At 38.9% G+C, this 21,056-nt stretch overlaps 1 protein-coding gene across 1 annotated transcript in view; it reads left to right on the forward strand.

Annotated features, from left to right (window-relative positions):
* Positions 1 to 364: 364 nt before the first annotated feature.
* Positions 365 to 21,056, forward strand: part of LOC126370915 (monocarboxylate transporter 4-like) — a 58,061-nt gene continuing 37,369 nt past the window's right edge. The window contains exon 1 of the mRNA XM_050016034.1: positions 365 to 596. The gene's annotated coding sequence lies outside the window, so the exon portion shown is untranslated. The remainder of the gene's footprint in view (positions 597 to 21,056) is intronic.

Raw genomic sequence — 21,056 nt, forward strand, 5'->3', positions numbered from 1 at the left:
TAATTCATCAACATCCTTTTTTTTTGTATAGAATAAAATTGCTAACTTTCGTTACTATGTGCAATGCCCCATAGTATGTGCATTGCACATAGTAATGAAAGTTAGCAATTTTATTCTATACAAAAAAAAAGGATGTTGATGAATTACTTGGGAAATTTAACCTATTTTGGGATGCTGAGGTACATGTGCAATTTGTATGATTGCCAGTAATTGTTGATAATTGTTAGTTAGACTTTGAAGCTAGCGCAAGGTTTCAAGTTGCTAGTGTAGCGCGTAATGTAGCGGGTAGCGGGGCCGCGTGGCGCTAGGCGGGTACCGCGGCGCCCGCGCGGGCGGCTGGCGCCGCTCCCGGGCTCGGGCACCGTGGGCCTACGGACGGGCAGTGCGGCCCCAGACACCCCGCGACTCGCCGGCCTTCGCGACATGCCGCGCTCGCATCCCCACACTTTCCCGTAAACCACGTCTCCGTAAACCCATTTCCCGCGTACACTCGTAAAGGTGACCATGAAACGACGTGTTCTGTTTGTGCCCAAGTGATGCGGGTTTGTGTTATTTTACTGCACTCTGTAAACTGCGCTGATAATAATTAAAACTCTGTAAGTATGTTTAATTTTATTTGATAACGTTCCTTGATTTATATTTGCAGCTATTAGATTTTTTCTTAATTTTATTATTACGTTGACTAATGTGATACAAAACTTAAATACCTACTAAGTAGGCGTGTAAAAAAAATTAAACGTATTTTCTAAAAAGCCCACCATGAAATCTAAGGAATAAATTGCCGAAATTGTTTGTTAACGAATAGAAAGAACGCTAAATAAAAGCTGAAGAGCAAATTAGATTGCTTTTCTTTCCTAATTAGATGACAAGACTGGGGATAGGTCTCTCATTAGGACGGTCCTTAGCGCCTGGGGACAAAATAAGCATACCTACTTAGGTAATGAACCACTGCGGGAATACTTAGCGGGCTAAGCGAAGTGGGCTGAGCAGATGAAGGATGGGGTTGAATAAACGATGAATCGTGATAAGATTTTGATCTAATATAGATACCTATATTTATGTATTTTCTTGTCATAGTTATACTTATGATGTTTACCAATCTTTGAAAATTTGTGGATAGGTACCTATTAGTTTTTCCTGAGCAGAGGAGAAATTGGCAATTATTATCATATTTTTTAGTATTTTGCGTATTAGGTATGTATGAATGTCTTCAAAAATGTTGTAGATGACTCACTGAGTATTATTCTAGTTTTACTTGCAATGGAGCAGCGTGGTGGAGTAGGCTCCATAGCGCTGATTTTTAATAGATTTTATTACATTTTGTCGTGCACTCTGAACTGTTATGCCTACATGAATTCAATTATGGGTTGTTCAGCAGTTGTGTAACAATTGTTCCTCTTTTGAATTACAGAGCTTTTCAAAAAGCTTAGTGTAGATCTAAACTTGAAAAAATTGGTTAAAATCGATTGATTGTAAAATTACATTTCCAATATCGAACGCACTATGCTATGGACATTTGTGAGGTTTGAAATGAATTATCGATGCGGATAACTGGGGCGAATGGACACCCTTTGTTTCCCCTAGTAATACCTACGTAGCACTCCCATATAATGACTGTTATTTGGTTGCGCAAGAAACCCATGCACCACATCTTAACTGCAATCATTTTAGAATAGAATATATATTGCTTCTTATAAAAGGACACCATATACAAAAACACGACAATAGCGTCATTCAAATTATCATAAGGTGGTAGTGGACGTCCTAGGATAAAAGGGCCTCACTCAGCACAAGTCGCGGTGTGAGCCACGACGCTAGTATTTTTGTGGATCCTTCTGGGTGAGGCACTAACATCGTGTTCCATAAAATATATTCGTTAATAGTGTAAGTACATAGATTATATAATACCAAATTACTTAAATAGAATTAAATAAACAAATATAATCACAAAAATGTATACAAAAAACTTAGTGTTAGAATAATAATAGTTATTTATTAATGTAGGTATAAACAATAAGTAAATGTAGTAATATAAACAAATATGCATTTTATGAATGTAGTCTGATTTTGTTGGTGTCTCCCTGGTGTCCTAGTGAGACAGGGTTTTAGGGAATTTTGTTTGTGGTTTTATACGATCCTTCGGCTCTGTGTGCGGCAAGAAAACGATTTAGCATTTTAAGTTTTTCAGACCGTTTTGAAAGTCTTCAAGAATGCAAGCGATGATAGATTTATTTGTTATTTTAAAGTAATAATCCTAATTGATGACTTTAAGTACGCTCGCTAAGCCGTTGGTCCCGGCTACTAGCCCAAATACCTCCATCAACCCGCAGTGGAGCAGCGTGGTGGAGTACCTATTGATTGAAGTACTTAGTGATTGATTGAGGGCAGGCCTGTGCCCAACAGTAGGACGAATATGGGCTGTCTACTTTATGTATGACTTTTTAAAGCAGCAGACGAGATATTGTCGAATTCTCCCATCATCGAGAGAATGTAGCATGTGCAAAAGCACATATGGCTGCATATGTGGCTGCATGTGTGAAAGGCATCACGTCAGTCCTTGAAAACGACAATGAAGGTACCTCCTGAAATTCCCAGCGTGTTTTCACATAAACTCTTATCGCGAACACTGTCAAATTAGCGTGAATTTGTTAAATTACGTATTTAACGCTCCCCTTGCTACGTTTTATTAAATAAGGAGGATATATGTAGACTTGAATTCTACAGAGACAGAATATTTACGCAGAGATAATGAGAATGTGGAAGCCTATTAAACGGTTACGTCCTCTTTAATTTGATAGATTAATGAGACCTAAGTAGACCTGGTAACTTTTGACACACTTACAGTTCTGAAATTCGAAGTTAGGCCCCCAATATCAAGAGCGGCTGTGTTGTCAACATCCAACAAATTTTATTTTTAATGTATAAAATGGCAATAGTTTCTCTCTCTTCTTCTCCTACGATTGGCTGCAAGTAACATGTATTTTTTGTGTCCTTCTATTAAAAATATATCAACTCAGTCGCCGTATTCTTTACCATCTTCTACACACCAGGCAGAGCACATCAATATCTGTGTGCGACAGGCTGCGAGTTGGTTACTGAAGTCTAGAGACGGAATAGCAAAAGCACACGACATGTCCGTGTTTCTATTGTTCAAGGTTAGGCAGCATCTCAACTATTACAAAATGTATCTTGTGCCATTGTAAAGTTGTATGAGCGCTAGTATATAACGCAAGTTGAAGTGCACTTACTTCAAGTGCACAAAATAAAAATGTTTCCACAAAAGCAACTCCAAGCTGAAATGACCAACATTTGTGTAGCTTTTCAGGAGGAGACTTAGAGGTATCTGCCGCAATCTGACGGCTTTTGTCATATAACAAATGGGTGTAATTGTGAAATTCTACGAAAATGTAACAGGGAACATAAAGGAGTGCTGCGGGGTACCGCGGCTTAAATAAAGCTAATGCGATCATTCGCTGTGTACGGTTGCGTGTTGTTTATGAGCACCGTATAGTGTCGTATATGTTTGCGTTATTCTTCTCTTCTTATCGTGTGGGTAGTGAGGTGGAATACCAACCTCATCAACCCTGGTGACAAGGTTATGATTGAGCCGCCAAAGGCCCCTGACATGGCTCATGTAACGATTACTCACTTACATCAGTAAATAGTAACCGGGATCAACGGCTTAACGTGCCTTCCGAAGCACGGATCATCTTACTTTCAGACCATCTGGTGATTATCCTGTAATGTCCTAAGCAAACTAAGGATCACAAAGTGATTTTTGTGATATGTCCCCACCGGGATTCGAACCCAGGGCCTCCGGATCGTAAGTCCAACGCTCAACCACTGGATCACATAGGCCGTTTGCGTTAGTGCCTTTTTATTTGCTATTGTTCGTACAAACACAAGCGTTTCATCAAAGCACGACTGCACGCTTCTCACATTTTCCGCTTTCCTTATTTTCCCCGATAATTTCTTGTTTATCCTATCGTTTTTTTTTTCAGCTATGTAAACACCTCGAGTCAGGAAATATACCGAAAGCCATAAATTTTGCTGACACGTTTAAACACATAAAGGTCACGCGCTTATGTTTTTGCGACCCCATGCTGAAAACACATTATGATTATGAACTCATGATGCGATGCAAAATTATGCGGGCTAGGGGATAATTAATTACGCGTTTCCTTTATTAAAAAAACGTCGCGAGAGTGCGTATCGCACATTACTTATTTCGCTGTCGGTGCGCCGTGAAACCCTTGTGTTGCTGAATTATGGCACACTTTGGGATAACGTTGGCGAGTTTTTTACCTTAAAGCACATTTTCGTTACGTTATCAAAAGAGCAGTGGAGGGCACGGTGGGAGTTATGGGTGACCGTTTTAAGAGACCACTTATCTTTGTCGCAATCTCGGAACTGCGTGGGGATCAACAAAGACTAATGGGCTAGAACAATGTTTTTTTGGATATTAAGATCAGTATAAGCATAGAATTGAGGAGCTCGGTGGCGCAGCGGTTAATGCGTTCGGTCTGCGATTTCGGCAAAGGCCGGTCATAGGATGGGTGACCACAAAAAAAAAATAGTTTTCATCTCGAGCTCCTCCGTGCTTCGGAAGGCACGTTAAGCCGTTGGTCCCGACTGCATTAGCAGTCGTTAATAACCATCCGCACTGGGCCCGCGTGATGGTTTAAGGCCCGATCTCCCTATCTATTCATAGGGAAGGCCCGTGCCCCAGCAGTGGGGACGTTAATGGGCTGATGATGATGATGAAGCATAGAATAAGAGATAATACTACATATAGAACGGCAACACTCCGCTCCCGACCAGCGTCTGAGCTAGGTTTATCTCAACCTGTTAGCTTAAAAGTAAATATACTTAATAAGGTTAGCCAAAAAAACCGTGGAAAGGTGAAATTAACCAGAAAGTTATAATACCTTTTGATTACACCAAGGTACAATTACAAATCCATCCAGTATTAAATTATTCTGATCAAAATAAAGAGAAGCAATATAGGCAGCAATATCATTCTATACATAATGCGAGTCAAATATCAAGCAACTAATTGTTTTATATATGATTCTGCTACATCACATTTAAATAGAAAATAGGTAAATATCACGTTAAAAGTGAACAACGCCATCTATCGCGTGTTTGGGGAAAGTCGATTGGAAAGTTCCTCATTGTTCCTTCTTGTACTCTGATCCTATCTGCCTACAGCAATAAAGCTATTTTTACAGAACTTTAGCGTCTTTTTTCTGCCGGGAATATTCCTAAAGCGGGAACGGCACATCACCGATTACGGAAGAGAGCTTAGCGCAAGTTGGCCAACTTATTGGTTGGCTATTATTGCGACTCTCCAGGGTCGTATCGGAAGTCAGTTGGAAGGCTCCTGTTATTACTTCGGAACTTGCCCAGGTGTCCGGAAGATGGACGTAATTATCTTTGCACTAGAATCTACTCTGGATCGTCTATTCTTCTTAGTTGCATCAACCGTCAAATCATTGCCTCAGATGATATTAACTATTGCCGAACTCAAATCACATGAAAAACTTAATACGGCCTTATAACAGGGTAGTTTCACGAAACGGCAAGCATGAAATGACTATGGAATTTGTATGAAAAGCAACCTGTGACGTCATAGAAAAACGTGACAAAATGTCGCACTTATTATTACATTTTTCTTTATTAAAATTCATAAATAAGTTAAATAGGAAAAAGAAAACATTTTTTATCACCTTTAGATCTGTCTTTATTCATCTGTCAGAATTGCATAATTTATCTTTGACCTAGGAAACTAGGAGAGAAAGAAGCACTGTACCATTTTGTAAAATATTCAGTTAATAATCATGTTACATCCATATTAATAATACAAAAATCGACTTAGAAATGAACAAAATAGGTATTTAACATAACAAAATACAAAACATAACATAACAAAATAGGTATTTAACATATTTTGTTCATTTCCCAATATTCAGTTAACCAGAGGTACATGCATCGCAAGAAAAAAGAACACATGGAAGTTTTTCTATCAGGTATAGATAGCTAGTCCGTGCAAAAGGAATCTTGTTTTAGGATCCCAGCTAGACGGAGCGTGGATAATGCGGGTAAAAGGATGGACACGGACAAAATAGGAAAAAATACCGACTGGATAACGAAATACCTGGTCTCTGTCCTAGTGGGACTGGCTCGTTAACTTATTAGATTTTTGTAGACGTCTACAATGCGGAGAATTGTTTAGGCTACCAGGCCTTTAGGTTGAAATCATAGTATACTATTTCAACAACATCAATGATCCACTAAAATGTATAGACAAAATTCTACGCTCATTTTAGTTAACAAAATAGATATAGATAACAAAGTGTACTATTATAAAGTTCTTCAACATTATATCCATTTATTAGTTTGCCTGTTTTACCAAAAGCTTTCTGTATTATATATCTCACTTTGGGGTATTGAACCAAAGGAAAACCTCCCATCATCAAAGGAAAGTGTGCGTCAAGCTAGCGGCCTCAAAAAAAAAATGGGCACGAAAAAATAATTTGACCATACCAAAAAATAGTACTCTTATTGAAAAAAATAGTACCTGTTGTAAAAAAATTAGTACCTTCACGGTTCTGGATTTATAGCCATGTTTTATTGCACTTGCTAGCTTGACGGTGAGCGAAATTTGGCGAGAGTTAACGACAAGGTCTTTCGCTTTGATTTAAACGCCAAAAAATAGTACCGAAATAGTACTTACCCCCTGCAAAATACCGAAATGAGTACTTCAACGGTTCCAAAGTTATAAAGGCAGTTCTTTGATCCCGCTGGCTTGACGTTTTGAAAATACCTATTATCTAGGGAACGCTTGCATACTTCAGTTTGTAACTAATGTCAATAAACTCGTATGAAATAGTACTCCCTACCATCATAATTTGGACCTGATTCTCTTTGTAGAAATATGTCAAAAAGTCATTATAACCTATGTCATACATTTATCAAGACAGGTACAGTCGCGAACAAAATTATTACACATGCTCAAGAAGAATGTTGTCAGATTTTAGTATTTTTTCCCCATTTTTGGGTAAAAATTGGTGAAGTGCCAGGGTTGTCAGATGAAAGTAATATCATTGTTGAAACTCTTTGAGTTATTCTACAAATACTGCAAATTGTTTATTAACAAACACTTCGATCCGTAACAAATTGAACATGAAGGTATAAATTATAAAATAAAACAGCAGATTAAAAATGTATTAAAATCACAGATTGTTTTCAATAAGAACTAGACCCATGCAGCCATTTTCTATTAAAATTATTGCATATGGGTGTATGCAATAGCAATTTTTTGTAATAGCAACACTCTGAAGTGCAAAGAAATGGTAGGGTAGACCTCCAAAATGGCAATACTGGCGATGGCAATACTTACGAATAAATTGTGAGGTTATGTAATTGTCTACGTGACTGTATCAACAACAAATGTATGGCATAGGTTATGATGATTTTTTAACATATTTCTAGAAAGAGAATCGGATCAAAATTATGATGGTAGGAAGTACTATTTCATACGAGTTTATTGAAATTAGTTACATACTGAAGTATGCAAGCGTTCCCTAGATAATAGGTATTTTCAAAACGTCAAGCCAGCGGGATCAAAGAACTGTCTTTATAACTTTGGAACCGTTGAAGTACTCATTTCGGTATTTTGCAGGGGGTAAGTACTATTTCGGTACTATTTTTTGGCGTTTAAATCAAAGCGAAAGACCTTGTCGTTAACTCTCGCCAAATTTCGCTCACCGTCAAGCTAGCAAGTGCAATAAAACATGGCTATAAATCCAGAACCGTGATGGTACTAATTTTTTTACAACAGGTACTATTTTTTTCAATAAGAGTACTATTTTTTGGTATGGTCAAATTATTTTTTCGTGCCCATTTTTTTTTTGAGGCCGCTAGCTTGACGCACACAAAGGAAAAGGGTTTGGGATGATGGGGTATACTATTTTACGATGCTGTGTATTACAGGTTGTATTTGTTTACTCTATTTTATTAAAATATATACTTTATTGCACCAAAACAAGGATGCACGTAGACTTATTTAGGCACATGGCAATTGGGTCGTGTACTAGATTTAAAATAAATTATGAAATAAATAAAGAGAGTTCTAAAACTAACGAAATATATTTTCTTTTTTCTATTCTACTTATTTATGATTTATAATCAAGGAAACCTTAATAAGTCAGACATTTTATCACGTTAATTTATGATGTAACAACGTGCTTTTTCAAATTCCATAGTAATTTTGTGTTTTGACGTTTAGTAAAAAGTAATTGATGTGACTAGTTGGAAACGGAAACTAGCTATTGGTGGCTCTATTTATGTCTTGTGCTATAAAAACAAAAAATCCTTATATACATTTTTGATCATATGACTATTACTTAATGTATACTAGTAAAAATATAAATCCTTTACGTAATGTTATGGCATCTTATGCATAATACAAATATGTATATCTACATAAATGTTTGGGACAGTCAGAACCACAAATCGTAATACATACCCGCAAGCACTTTAGACATTTGTGCCTTAATATATTCTAACTAGATGTCGCGTGGTTCGCTCGCAGCAAGCTGCTCGCGTGTCTTGTTTTCCCGCTATTTTTACCGCGATAGAATTTGACCACAACAAAATTTTGTATGGCGGCCATCTTGTTTTTCAGCCATTTTGTTTTTTTTTCACTGGCGATAAAATTTGACCAAGACTTTAATAGGCTTCGTGAAAACAAAAAAGTTCCAGGTGCGATAGTTTCGCCAGGCTGTAGGGTGTCTCCCTGATGCGGAGCAGCTTTCGAAGATCGAAAAGTATTTCCATACTCAACATGATGTTTCGATCACATTCCTCATACATCATTTTTACCCCCGAGGCATTTTCGGGAAAAACGAAAATTTTGTATGGCGGCCATCTTGTTTTTCCGCCATTTTGGTTTTTTTTCAGCGGGTATTGGATTTGACCAAGATTTAAATATGTTTCGCGAAAGAAAAATTGTTCCAGGTTTTATAGTTTTGCCAGGCCGTAGGGTGTCTCCCTGATGCGGAGCATATTTTGAAGATAGTGAAGTGTTTTCATACTCCACAAGACGTTCCGATTACATCCCCATACACAGTTTTTACTCCCGATGCATTTTCTGAAAAAACAAAATTTTGTATGGCGGCCATCTTGTTTTTCCGCCATTTTGATTTTTTTTCAACGGCGATTGGATTTGACCAAGATTTAATAAGGTTTTGCGAAAAAAAAATCATTCCAGGTGCGATAGTTTCGCCAGGCCGTAGGGTGTCTCCCTGATGCGGAGCAGTTTTCCAAGATCTGGAAGTTTTCCCATACTCACCGGAAGATCTCGATCACACCCCCCATACATCATTTTGACCCCCCGACGCTCCTTCTGGGAGAACAACCCTGTCAGTGAGTCAGTGAGTCAGTGAGTCAATGGGTTTGTAGCTTTATATAATATAATGACTATATTTAGAATATACCAAATACCGATATAAACCATACACGGTGGCTTTAAATCGTTGAAATCTTATCACCATCTTTGTAAAGCCTGTGTTCATCTTTATTTAGATAATCATAAAACGCATCGAGACGCCATGGTCACGTCGCCGGCGACCATCGCCAAACAATTCACACTGAAATGTATGGCATTTCGCTCATTTGGCGACGATTTGGCATCGAAGCCATTTCATTATAAATTGTTTGGCGACGTTATCGGTTTAAAAAAATTCAAAAAATATTTACTTTTCAAAATTGGCTTACAATACATAGTCAGCGCTTTTTGAACGTCAAAAATTAAATTACATGCAATGTAACTAGGTCTAAAACTAAAGACGTGTCCAGAAAACCTCCCAGCACAGGGCCTTAGTCCTACTGTTTCATGTTTTCCTTTCTTTCTTTTTTAAATCCAGTTTGTATGTAATCGGTGGTTTTAAAACCTGATGCACACAGAAATGGGAGTTTGTATGCATCGCGGCAGTTTTCCATGTGAACAGGTGCACGCAAACACGAATATTACAAAAATCCCTAATTGGAACGCTTTTGTTAAAGCCTTATGCACTAAGTTTCATAATCCTGAATGTTTAGTTTATATCTCTAAAACTTCGTATTAAGTATGAAATATAAAAAAACGCCTTTCACCAAACCATTTCCTTATCTAAAAATAACGTTCGGAGAGATGTGGAGAGCAAATTGATATTATTAATAGGACCTTGAGTCTTCGCCTTAGGGAGCAGGATAGTGTCACAGTCACGACTAGCAAATAACATCTCGTGCGAATATCACCATTATTGTAATAGGAAACTCTGTCAATATGGAACTTGGAAAAATGGACGAAATGCGTTCATATTCGAGATCGGAAGTGAAGCGGTGGTTTTGTATTGCATGTTTTGATGGATTCTATTATTTATGTATGAGAGTTGGTTTGTCTTAGCAACTGTATTCACAAGGACACCACAGTTGATGGATTTGAAAAGTACGGAAACTGTTTTAAAAAATAAAGAGTTATTCTTATAGGACTATCGCTTGGTGTATATTCAAGCTCGTACAGCGATAACATAGAAAAGTATAGTAAAGCTATTATGCTTATTTGAATTAAGAGAACTACAAGTAGAAACCAAAACTTCAAGTTAAACTATCAAACTGCACATTTGCCTGGAGCATTAAGTTAATCCGGACTACGGAAAGTCACGACCGGAGGTAATGAAGTCTTGTAAAGTCGTTCCGCTAGCAAACTTCGATAGCACCGCAGACTTAACAGATTGGATACACAGACAAATAAATAGACAGAGAGAGAAAGAGAGAGAGAGAGAAGTGATTAGAAGAAACAAGTGCAGCTGCACTTGTTGACAACCTGATCAAACACACGGTATTGTGTCAATGTAGTTCACGAAGCAAACTGGTGGGTGATACACCAGCAGTGGATTGGTATCCAAACAGATCTAATTTCTTATTTGTTACGAACTTTCACATTTTATGTTTTAGATGAGTCGATAAATCAAACAAATGGGGTGAGTGAAAAATCGACTTTATGTTTTCTCTTAATGGTTATCAGCCTATCAATCATAGGTATTCTTACTTATAACAACATAACACAGTCTGTATCCCCGAAGGGGTAGGCAGAAGTGTATCGTACTTTCGCCAGCTATGTTTACGTTCCATGTAGGTAATACTAACTTATATCATGCCCATATATAGCTATAGATATCCTGCTGGAGAGGACTAGCCTTCAGATTTGATAAAATGCAAAACTATATTCATCCTAGCGATAGTACGCAGATATCAGATTTCCCGAGAGATTCGTAATCCTCTTACCGCTCAATTTAAAAATGTATTTTTTAATCCAAACGCGTCCATCGCAACGAACGTTTGCGCTTGCACTTTGATCCCTGGGGTGGGAATATTAAATACGCGAGGAAGAGGAATCCTCTACAACTAGAGAGGGCAGTTTGTTTAGATCCGGGGACTGAGGACTGGAGCTCGGCTCGAGTAGTTGTCGTACGCTTTGTACACTCCCTTCAGGCACTTCAGGTCTTTTCAATTTACTTATATTTCATGTCCGTAATTTCTCTTGGAATAGGCAAAGCTTAGATTCGTTAAAAGACTATTTGTCTGGTTACGTTGCCGTCGATTTCATTCGTTAAATGGACAATCATGATTAGTAAATATAAAAAGTGACATGACACCCAGGTCTCGTTCATAATCAGCCAATATATCATCTGGGACATGTCTGGCATTAAAATAACTGTCAGCCCAACACTGAATAGTTATCATTCAAAACGTTTATCCCAAATTGGAATTCATTTTAAAACAAGGTATATAAAGTCGCCTTATTGCGTATTCTCACTACGAAACAAAAGACGAACCATTTGGCTAAGAAACTACACACACATTGTACGTGTGTATCACATCTAAATTTTATGTAAATATGCAATTGTCGCGATCTCAAACAATATCCGTCAGAAATAAAGGTCTGGGGCTTTCAGCACGCACCGTCTTGTTCAGATAACGGCATCAGAACCCTATAAAAATGCTAATGGAGCTTAGGTGACGTTTCAAAAGGAAACGGTAATGCCGAATTGCGTATCGGGCCCTATCCCGGCTCGGTGTAAGGGTGCGGCCAGGAGCCACGTGACGACTTTTGGCTTCGCTGAACTTACTTATTTTTTTGGGTCTTCTTTGTCATAATGTGCAAAAACTCACACCTGTATTTGCCTATGTGTCGTTGAATTTTGTTGCGTTACCGTAGTCGGTAACGCAACAATATTCAAGTAAGTATACGTATTAAGCTATACTTAAGTTCTTAGTAACACAAGTACTTACATCCCACATCAAAATTAAAAATGCAAGCCGCGTTCTATTACCTGTCTTGATCTACGTTTTAAAATGCTGTGAGCAAAATTATTACAGCTACATATTATAATATGATTTTACGCAAACAGATTGTATAATTACATAAACATGAATAGTCGATTTGCAAAACCAATCAACGATCGTAATTAGCAAGACTTGAACTAAGCATTTTGCGGTAAGATAAAGTAGGCGTTTAATGTTACCGCTATGTGGCTTACAGTAAAGTCTTTTATAGGTTTCTAAGGAAAGTGTCAATAAGGTAGGATTTGATGGGATTTTACCAGGGTTTGGGTAAGTAAGGTGCCTTCGGTATACGTGACTCAACGCGGCTCAACTGTTGCGTGCGGCGGCGACGCGAGGCCTTCGATTTCTCGACTATTGTGTACCTTTACCGTCTATAGGGGATACTTTAGTCGATGTAGGAGTCAGAACATATCGAACACTTGTTAACATAGCCCCTTTAGAACAAAACACTCGAAATGTTCACTTGGTTGTATTTCGATAAAAAACGAATTGTTTCCATTTTATTGCGATAATTCCACAAGTCTACCCGCCTTTATGTTATAAGACGGAAATGAAATGGAAATCCAGTAAAAATCGAATCGCCTACCTAATAAAATAAATGGGCTGAAGCGTTTAACAAATTCATTCAGCGCATGGATTCGATTTAGCCAAGCGGAGTGGAAACGCGAGATAAGACAAAACCCATACGTATTTATAAAGATCTGATACGTGTGTTCAATACTCAATGACATTTTTATTTTCACTTAATGAAGGTCCCAGCTATAAGCATTTGGGAGCTTAGAAAAACTTGTAAGTATTCGAAGTCATCTGCCAAACTTCCCTCGCCAGATAGTTGCCAAGTTCACTATTAAAAGAAAAAAGTTTAATAAACACAAGGTATTTTTGTAAACTCTCGATCATTTAAGGTTTTCAGCTGTGGAGTCGAAGCTTATAATTAATGGATTTTAGCAGATTTTCATCTTTAAGTTTACATGTCTACTTACTTAAGTACATAAATTCACAAGATGTGTGTTTAAAACCGACAACGCTTAGAAAAAATCTTTTATGAAAAACGGCATTCGTTTTTCAGTTTTACAACCACATAAAATTTAATGTGATCAGATTTCGAATTATACTAACAAGCCATGTTACTACGTCTTGTAATATCACATAAAATTCCGTCACATAAAAATAAATCTGCGGTGGTCTCTAGACACACGGCCTTCTTTTATTACACTCATTTTATTTTCACTCGTTTACCCTTGGAATAGGATCTGTAGGTATGAGCGAGGTAATAAACCGACATCAGAGAAATACCACACGTTCTCAACGATTAATTATTCAAAGTGTTACAACACGTGACGCTACCAAGCACAAGATTGTACTCATAATTTCAATTACAAAATACGCACAAGTACTCTTTGACATTAACTGTTTAATTGGTAAGACGGTAATTAATTTTCTTGTCAATTGCGTTAACTGTTGAGTTGTTGACAATTGAAAGGGAAAGGTTCTGGGTGAATATCAAAATGTGTCAAGTTTGGTAGCGACTGTCATATAATTTTTTCGTGAAAAATTGGGGAAATTGGGAAAATAGGGAATTGAAAAATTCCTTTTTCATGTCGGAACCGAGGATCCTTTTGGATCTTTTTCATGTCGGAACCCAATTTTTCACGAAAAAATAATATGAAATTTCGCCACCAAACTTGAAATTTTGAGATTCACCCTTCTGTCTTTGTGTTGGAATTTTCTTCTTTTCTATCGTGTGGGTTGTAAGGTGGATTACCAACCCCATCAACCCTAGTGTCAGGGTTACTATATGTAGAGCTGTCAAAGGCCCCTGACATGGCTCATGTAACGACTACTAACTTACATCAGTAAGAAGTTACCGGGACCAACGGCTTAACTTGCCTTCCGAAGCACGGATCATCTTACTTTTGGACAATCAAGTGATCAGCCTGTAATGTCCTAACCAAAGTAGGGATAACAAAGTGAGTTTTGTGATATGTCCCCACCGGGATTTGAACCCGGGACCTCCGGATCGTTCGCCCAACGCTCAAACCGCTGGATCACGGAGGCCGCTATGTGTTGGAATGACATGTGAAAAGTAATTGGGTTTAGAGACTTAATAATCCAAACCACACATTTTTGTTTCTGTTTTAACGCTGCATAGTCAGGTAACAAGTGTAGGTACTAACTCTTGACTCTCTTTACGAGTGTAAAAGCGCAGAGTGGAGGTGTTGCATACTCCTGCAATTGCAACCCACTCAAAATGTTTACGAGGCAAGTCCTTATGTAGGTACGTGTGGCTCTTGTGTTCATATCTAAGAACTAGATGTTGCGTGGTTCGCTCGCAGCAAGCTGCTCGCGTGTCCTGTATTAGTTCGAAGCTTTGTATGGCGGCCATCTTGTTTAAATCGGTCTCATGAAAACCAAAACGTTCCAGGTGCCCCCTGATGCGGAGCAGTTTTCAAAGTTGACGTTCCGGTCATACCTCTATACATATTTTTTGATCTTGAGGAATTTTCTAGAAAAACAAAATTTTGTATGGCGGCCATCTTGTTTTTCGGCCATTTTGTTTTTTTTTTTCACTGGCGATAAAATTTGACCAAGACTTTAATAGGCTTCGTGAAAACAAAAAAGTTCCATGTGCGATAGTTTCGCCAGGCTGTAGGGAGCCTTGATGCGGAGCAGCTTTCGAAGATCGAAAAGTATTTCCATACTCAACATGATGTTTCGATCACATTCCACATACATCATTTTTACCCCCGAGGCATTTTCGGGAAAAACGAAAATTTTGTATGGCGGCCATCTTGTTTTTCCGCCATTTTGTTTTTTTTTCAGCAGGGATTGGATTTGACTAAGATTTAAATACGTTTCGCGAAAGAAAAATTGCTCCAGGTTTTATAGTTTTGCCAGGCCGTAGGCTGTCTCCCTGATGCGGAGCAGTTTTTCAAGATCGAGAAGTATTTCCATACTCAACAAGACGTTTCGATTACAACCCCATACACAGTTTTTACCAACGGGACATTTTCTGGAAAAACAAAATTTTGTATGGCGTCCATTTTGTTTTTCGGCCATTTTGTTTTTTTTTTTCTCCGGCAATAAAATTTGACTAAGATTTTAATAGGTTTCGTGAAAACAAAAATGTTCCAGGTGCGATAGTTTCGCCAGGCTTTAGGGTGTCTCCCTGATGCGGAGCAGTTTTTGAAGGTCGGGAAGTATTTCCATACTCAACATGACATTTTGATCACATCCCTCTTACATCATATTCACCCCCGAGGCAGTTTCGAGAAAAACGAAAATTTTGTATGGCGGCCATCTTGTTTTTCCGCCATTTTGTTTTTTTTTCAACGGCAATTAAATTTGACCAAGATTTAAATAGGTATCGTGAAAACTAAAAAGTTCCACGTGCGATAGTTTCACCAGGCCGTAGGGTGTCTCCCTGATGCGGAGCAGTTTTTCAAGATCGAGAAGTATTACCATATTCAACTCGACGTTTCGATCACACCTCCCATACATCATTTTTACCTCCGAGACATTTTCTGGAAAAACGAAATTTTGTATGGCGGCCATCTTGTTTTTCGGCCATTTTGTTTTTTTTTCACCCACAATAGAATTTGACCAAGATTTAAATAGGTTTTGCGAAAAAAAAATTGAACCAGGTATAATAGTTGCGCCAGACTGTGGGGTGTCTCCCTGATGCGGAGCAGTTTTCCAAGATCTGGGATTTTTCCCATACTCACCGGAAGGTCCCAATCACACCCCCCATACATCATTTTTACCCCCCGACGCTCCTTCTGGGAGAACAACCCTGTCAGTGAGTCAGTCAGTGAGTCAGTCAGTCAGTGGGTTTGTAGCTATATATAGTATAACTAGATGTCGCGTGGTTCGCTCGCAGCAAGCTGCTCGCGTGTCCTGTATTAGTTCGAAGCGGCGGCCATCTTGTTTTCGTGAAATCAAAAAAGTTCTAGGTGCTATAGTTTTGCCAGGCCGTAGGGTGTCTCCCTGATGCGGAGCAGTTTTTCAAGATCAAGCAGTATTGAAATACTTAACATGACGATCCGATCACATTCCTATACATCATTTTTACCCCCGAGGCATTTTCAGGAAAAACGAAAAATTTGTATGGCGGCCATCTTGAATTTCCGCCATTTTGTTTTTTTTTCACGGGCGATTGAATTTGACCAAGGTTTAAATATGTCTCGTGAAAACCAAAAAGTTCTAGGTGCTATAGTTTTGCCAGGCCATAGGGTGTCTCCCTGATGCGGAGCAGTTTTTCAAGATCAAGCAGTATTGAAATACTTAACATGATGATCCGATCACATTCCTATACATCATTTTTACCCCCGAGGCATTTTCAGGAAAAACGAAAAATTTGTATGGCGGCCATCTTGAATTTCCGCCATTTTGATTTTTTTTCAACGGTGATTGAATTTGACCAAGATTTAAATAGATTTCGTGAAAACAAAAAAGTTCCAGGTGCGATAGTTTCGCCAGGCCTTAGGGTGTCTCCCTGATGCGGAGCAGTTTTTCAAGATCGAACAGTTTTTCCATACTCAGCTTGACGTTTCGATTACACCTCCCATACATCATTTTTACCTCCGAGACATTTTCTAGAAAAAAGAAATTTTGTATGGCGGCCATCTTGTTTTTCCGCCATTTTGATTTTTTTTCAACGGTGATTGAATTTGACCAAGAATTAAATAGGTTTCGTGAAAAAAGAATCGATCCAGGTGTGATAGTTTCGCCAGACTGTAGGGCGTCTCCCTGATGCGGAGCAGTTTTCCAAGATCTGGAAGTTTTCCCATACTCACCGGGAGGTCCCGATCACACCTCCCATACATCATTTTGACCCCCCGACACTCCTTCTGGGAGAACAACCCTGTCAGTGAGTCAGTGAGTCAGTCAGTCAGTCAGTGGGTTTGTAGCTTTATATAATATAACTAGATGTCGCGTGGTTCGCTCGCAGCAAGCTGCTCGCGTGTCTTGTTTTCCCGCTATTTTTACCGCGATAGAATTTGACCACAACAAAATTTTGTATGGCGGCCATCTTGTTTTTCAGCCATTTTGTTTTTTTTTCACTGGCGATAAAATTTGACCAAGACTTTAATAGGCTTCGTGAAAACAAAAAAGTTCCAGGTGCGATAGTTTCGCCAGGCTGTAGGGTGTCTCCCTGATGCGGAGCAGCTTTCGAAGATCGAAAAGTATTTCCATACTCAACATGATGTTTCGATCACATTCCTCATACATCATTTTTACCCCCGAGGCATTTTCGGGAAAAACGAAAATTTTGTATGGCGGCCATCTTGTTTTTCCGCCATTTTGGTTTTTTTTCAGCGGGTATTGGATTTGACCAAGATTTAAATATGTTTCGCGAAAGAAAAATTGTTCCAGGTTTTATAGTTTTGCCAGGCCGTAGGGTGTCTCCCTGATGCGGAGCATATTTTGAAGATAGTGAAGTGTTTTCATACTCCACAAGACGTTCCGATTACATCCCCATACACAGTTTTTACTCCCGATGCATTTTCTGAAAAAACAAAATTTTGTATGGCGGCCATCTTGTTTTTCCGCCATTTTGATTTTTTTTCAACGGCGATTGGATTTGACCAAGATTTAATAAGGTTTTGCGAAAAAAAAATCATTCCAGGTGCGATAGTTTCGCCAGGCCGTAGGGTGTCTCCCTGATGCGGAGCAGTTTTCCAAGATCTGGAAGTTTTCCCATACTCACCGGAAGATCTCGATCACACCCCCCATACATCATTTTGACCCCCCGACGCTCCTTCTGGGAGAACAACCCTGTCAGTGAGTCAGTGAGTCAGTGAGTCAATGGGTTTGTAGCTTTATATAATATAACTAGATGTCGCGTGGTTCGCTCGCAGCAAGCTGCTCGCGTGTTTTGTTTTCCCGCCATTTTTTTACCGCGATAGAATTTGACCAAGACTAAAATAGGTCTCGTGAAATCAAAAAGTTCTAGGTGCTATAGTTTTGCCAGGCCGTAGGGTGTCTCCCTGATGCGGAGCAGTTTTCCAAGATGACGTTCCGATCACACCCCTATACATCATTTTTACCTCTCGAGACATTTTCTGGAAAAACAAAAATTAGTATGGCGGCCATCTTGTTTTTTTTTCACCTGCGATAAAATTTGACTAAGATTTAAATAGGTTTTGTGAAAAAAAAAACCGTTCTAGGTGCGATAGTTTCGCCAGGCCGTAGGATGCTTCCCTGATGCGGAGCAGATTTTCAAGATCGAGCAGTATTTCCATACTCAACTTGAGGTTTTTATCACATCTCTTATACATCATTTTTACCCCCGAGGCATTTTCGGGAAAAACGAAAATTTTGTATGGCGGCCATCTTGTTTTTCCGCCATTTTGGTTTTTTTCACCGGGGATTGAATTTGACCAAGATTTAAATAGGTTTCGTGAAAAAATTATTGCTCTAGGTTTTATAGTTTTGCCAGGCCGTAGGGTGTCTCCCTGATGCGGAGCAGATTTCAAAGATCGAGAAGTATTTTTATACTCGACATGACGTTCCGATTACACCCCTATACATCATTTTTACCCCCAAGTCATTTTCAGGAAAATTGAAAAATTTGTATGGCGGCCATCTTGATTTTCCGCCATTTTGATTTTTTTTCACCGGCGATTAAATTTGACCAAGATTTAAATAAATTACCCGAAAAAAAAATTGATTCAGGTTTTATAGTTTTGCCAGGCCGTAGGGTGCCGCCCTGATGCGGAGCAGTTTTCAAAGATTGAGAACATTTTCCGTACTCAACAAGACACTCCAATTACAATCCCATACATCATTTTTACCCCCGAGGCATTTTCTGGAAAAACGAAAATTTTGTATGGCGGCCATCTTGTTTTTCGGCCATTTTGTTTTTTTTTCACCCACAATAGAATTTGACCAAGATTTAAATAGGTTTTGCGAAAAAAAATTTGTTCCAGGTGCGATAGTTTTGCCAGGCCGTAGGGTGTCTCCCTGATGCGGAGCAGTTTCTGAAGATCAAGAAGTATTTCCATACTCAACAAGACGTTCCAATTACAACCTCATACACAGTTTTTACCAACGAGGCATTTTTTCAAAAAACAAAATTTTGTATGGCGGCCATCTTGTTTTTCCGCCATTTTGATTTTTTTTTCACCCACAATAGAATTTGACCAAGATTTAAATAGGTTTTGCGAAAAAAAATTTGATGCAGGTATAATAGTTTCGCCAGGCCGTAGGGTGTCTCCCTGATGCGGAGCAGTTTTCCAAGATCTGGAAGTTTTCCCATACTCATCGGAAGATCTTGATCACACCCCCCATACATTATTTTTACCCCCCGACACTCCTTCTGGGAGAACAACTCTGTCAGTGAGTGAGTCAGTCAGTCAATACATGGGTTTGTAGCTATATATAATATAACTAGATGTCGCGTGGTTCGCTCGCAGCAAGCTGCTCGCGTTTCTTGTTTACCCGCCATTTTTTTGCCGCGATAGAATTTGACCAAGACTAAAATAGGTCTTGTGAAATCAAAAAAGTTCTAGGTGCTATAGTTTTGCCAGGCCGTAGGGTGTCTCCCTGATGCGGAGCAGTTTTCCAAGATGAAGTTCCGATAACACCCCTATACATCGTTTTTACACCCGAGACATTTTCTGGACAAAAAAAAATTGTATGGCGGCCATCTTGTTTTTCGGCCATTTTGTTTTTTTTTTTAATCGGCGATAAAATTTGACTAAGATTTAAATAGGTATCGTGGAAACAAAAAAGTCCTAGGTGCGATAGTTTCGCCAGGCCGTAGGGTGTCTCCCTGATGCGGAGCAGCTATCGAAAACCCACACTTTTTTCATACTCGACATGACGTTCCGATCACATTCCTATACATCATTTTTACCCCCGAGGTATTTTCAGGAAAAACTAAAAATTTGTATGGCAGCCATCTTGATTTTCCGCCATTTTGTTTTTTTTTCAGCGGGGATTGGATTTGACCAAGATTTAAATATGTTTCGCGAAAGAAAAATTGCTCCAGGTTTTATAGTTTTGCCAGGCCGTAGGGTGTCTCCCTGATGCGTAGCAGGTTTTCAAGATCGAGAAGTATTTCCATACTCAACAATACGTTCCGATTACACCCCCATACACAGTTTTTACCCACGAGACATTTTCCGGAAAAATAAAATTTTGTATGGCGGCCATCTTGTTTTTCCGCCATTTTGATTTTTTTTCACCGACAATACAATTTGACCAAGAATTAAATAGGTTTTGTGAAAAAAGAATCGTTCCAGGTGCGATAGTTTCGCCAGACTGTAGGGTGTCTCCCTGATGCGGAGCAGTTTTCCAAGATCTGGAAGTTTTCCCATACTCATCGGAAGATCTTGATCACACCCCCCATACATTATTTTTACCCCCCGACGCTCCTTCTGGGAGAACAACCCTGTCAGTGAGTCAGTGAGTCAGTCAGTCAGTACATGGGTTTGTAGCTATATATATTATAATATTGCGGTTATGCATACAAGGGAGAAAATCAAAAAGACGGGCTTCATAAGTAATGCAGTTGGAATGTTAGTCAGGTGGAAGATGAGATAAAGAATGGAAATCCCGTGCGTTTTGAATTTCGCTCGCTACATTACGTCCATTTGACGGTCAAAGGATCTTTCTATGCAATTTTATGAAACTGACCGAATAGATTCCCGTTTTCT

Source organism: Pectinophora gossypiella, chromosome 11, assembly GCF_024362695.1.
Source record: "Pectinophora gossypiella chromosome 11, ilPecGoss1.1, whole genome shotgun sequence".
In the NCBI taxonomy this organism is placed as follows: Eukaryota; Metazoa; Arthropoda; class Insecta; order Lepidoptera; family Gelechiidae; genus Pectinophora; species Pectinophora gossypiella.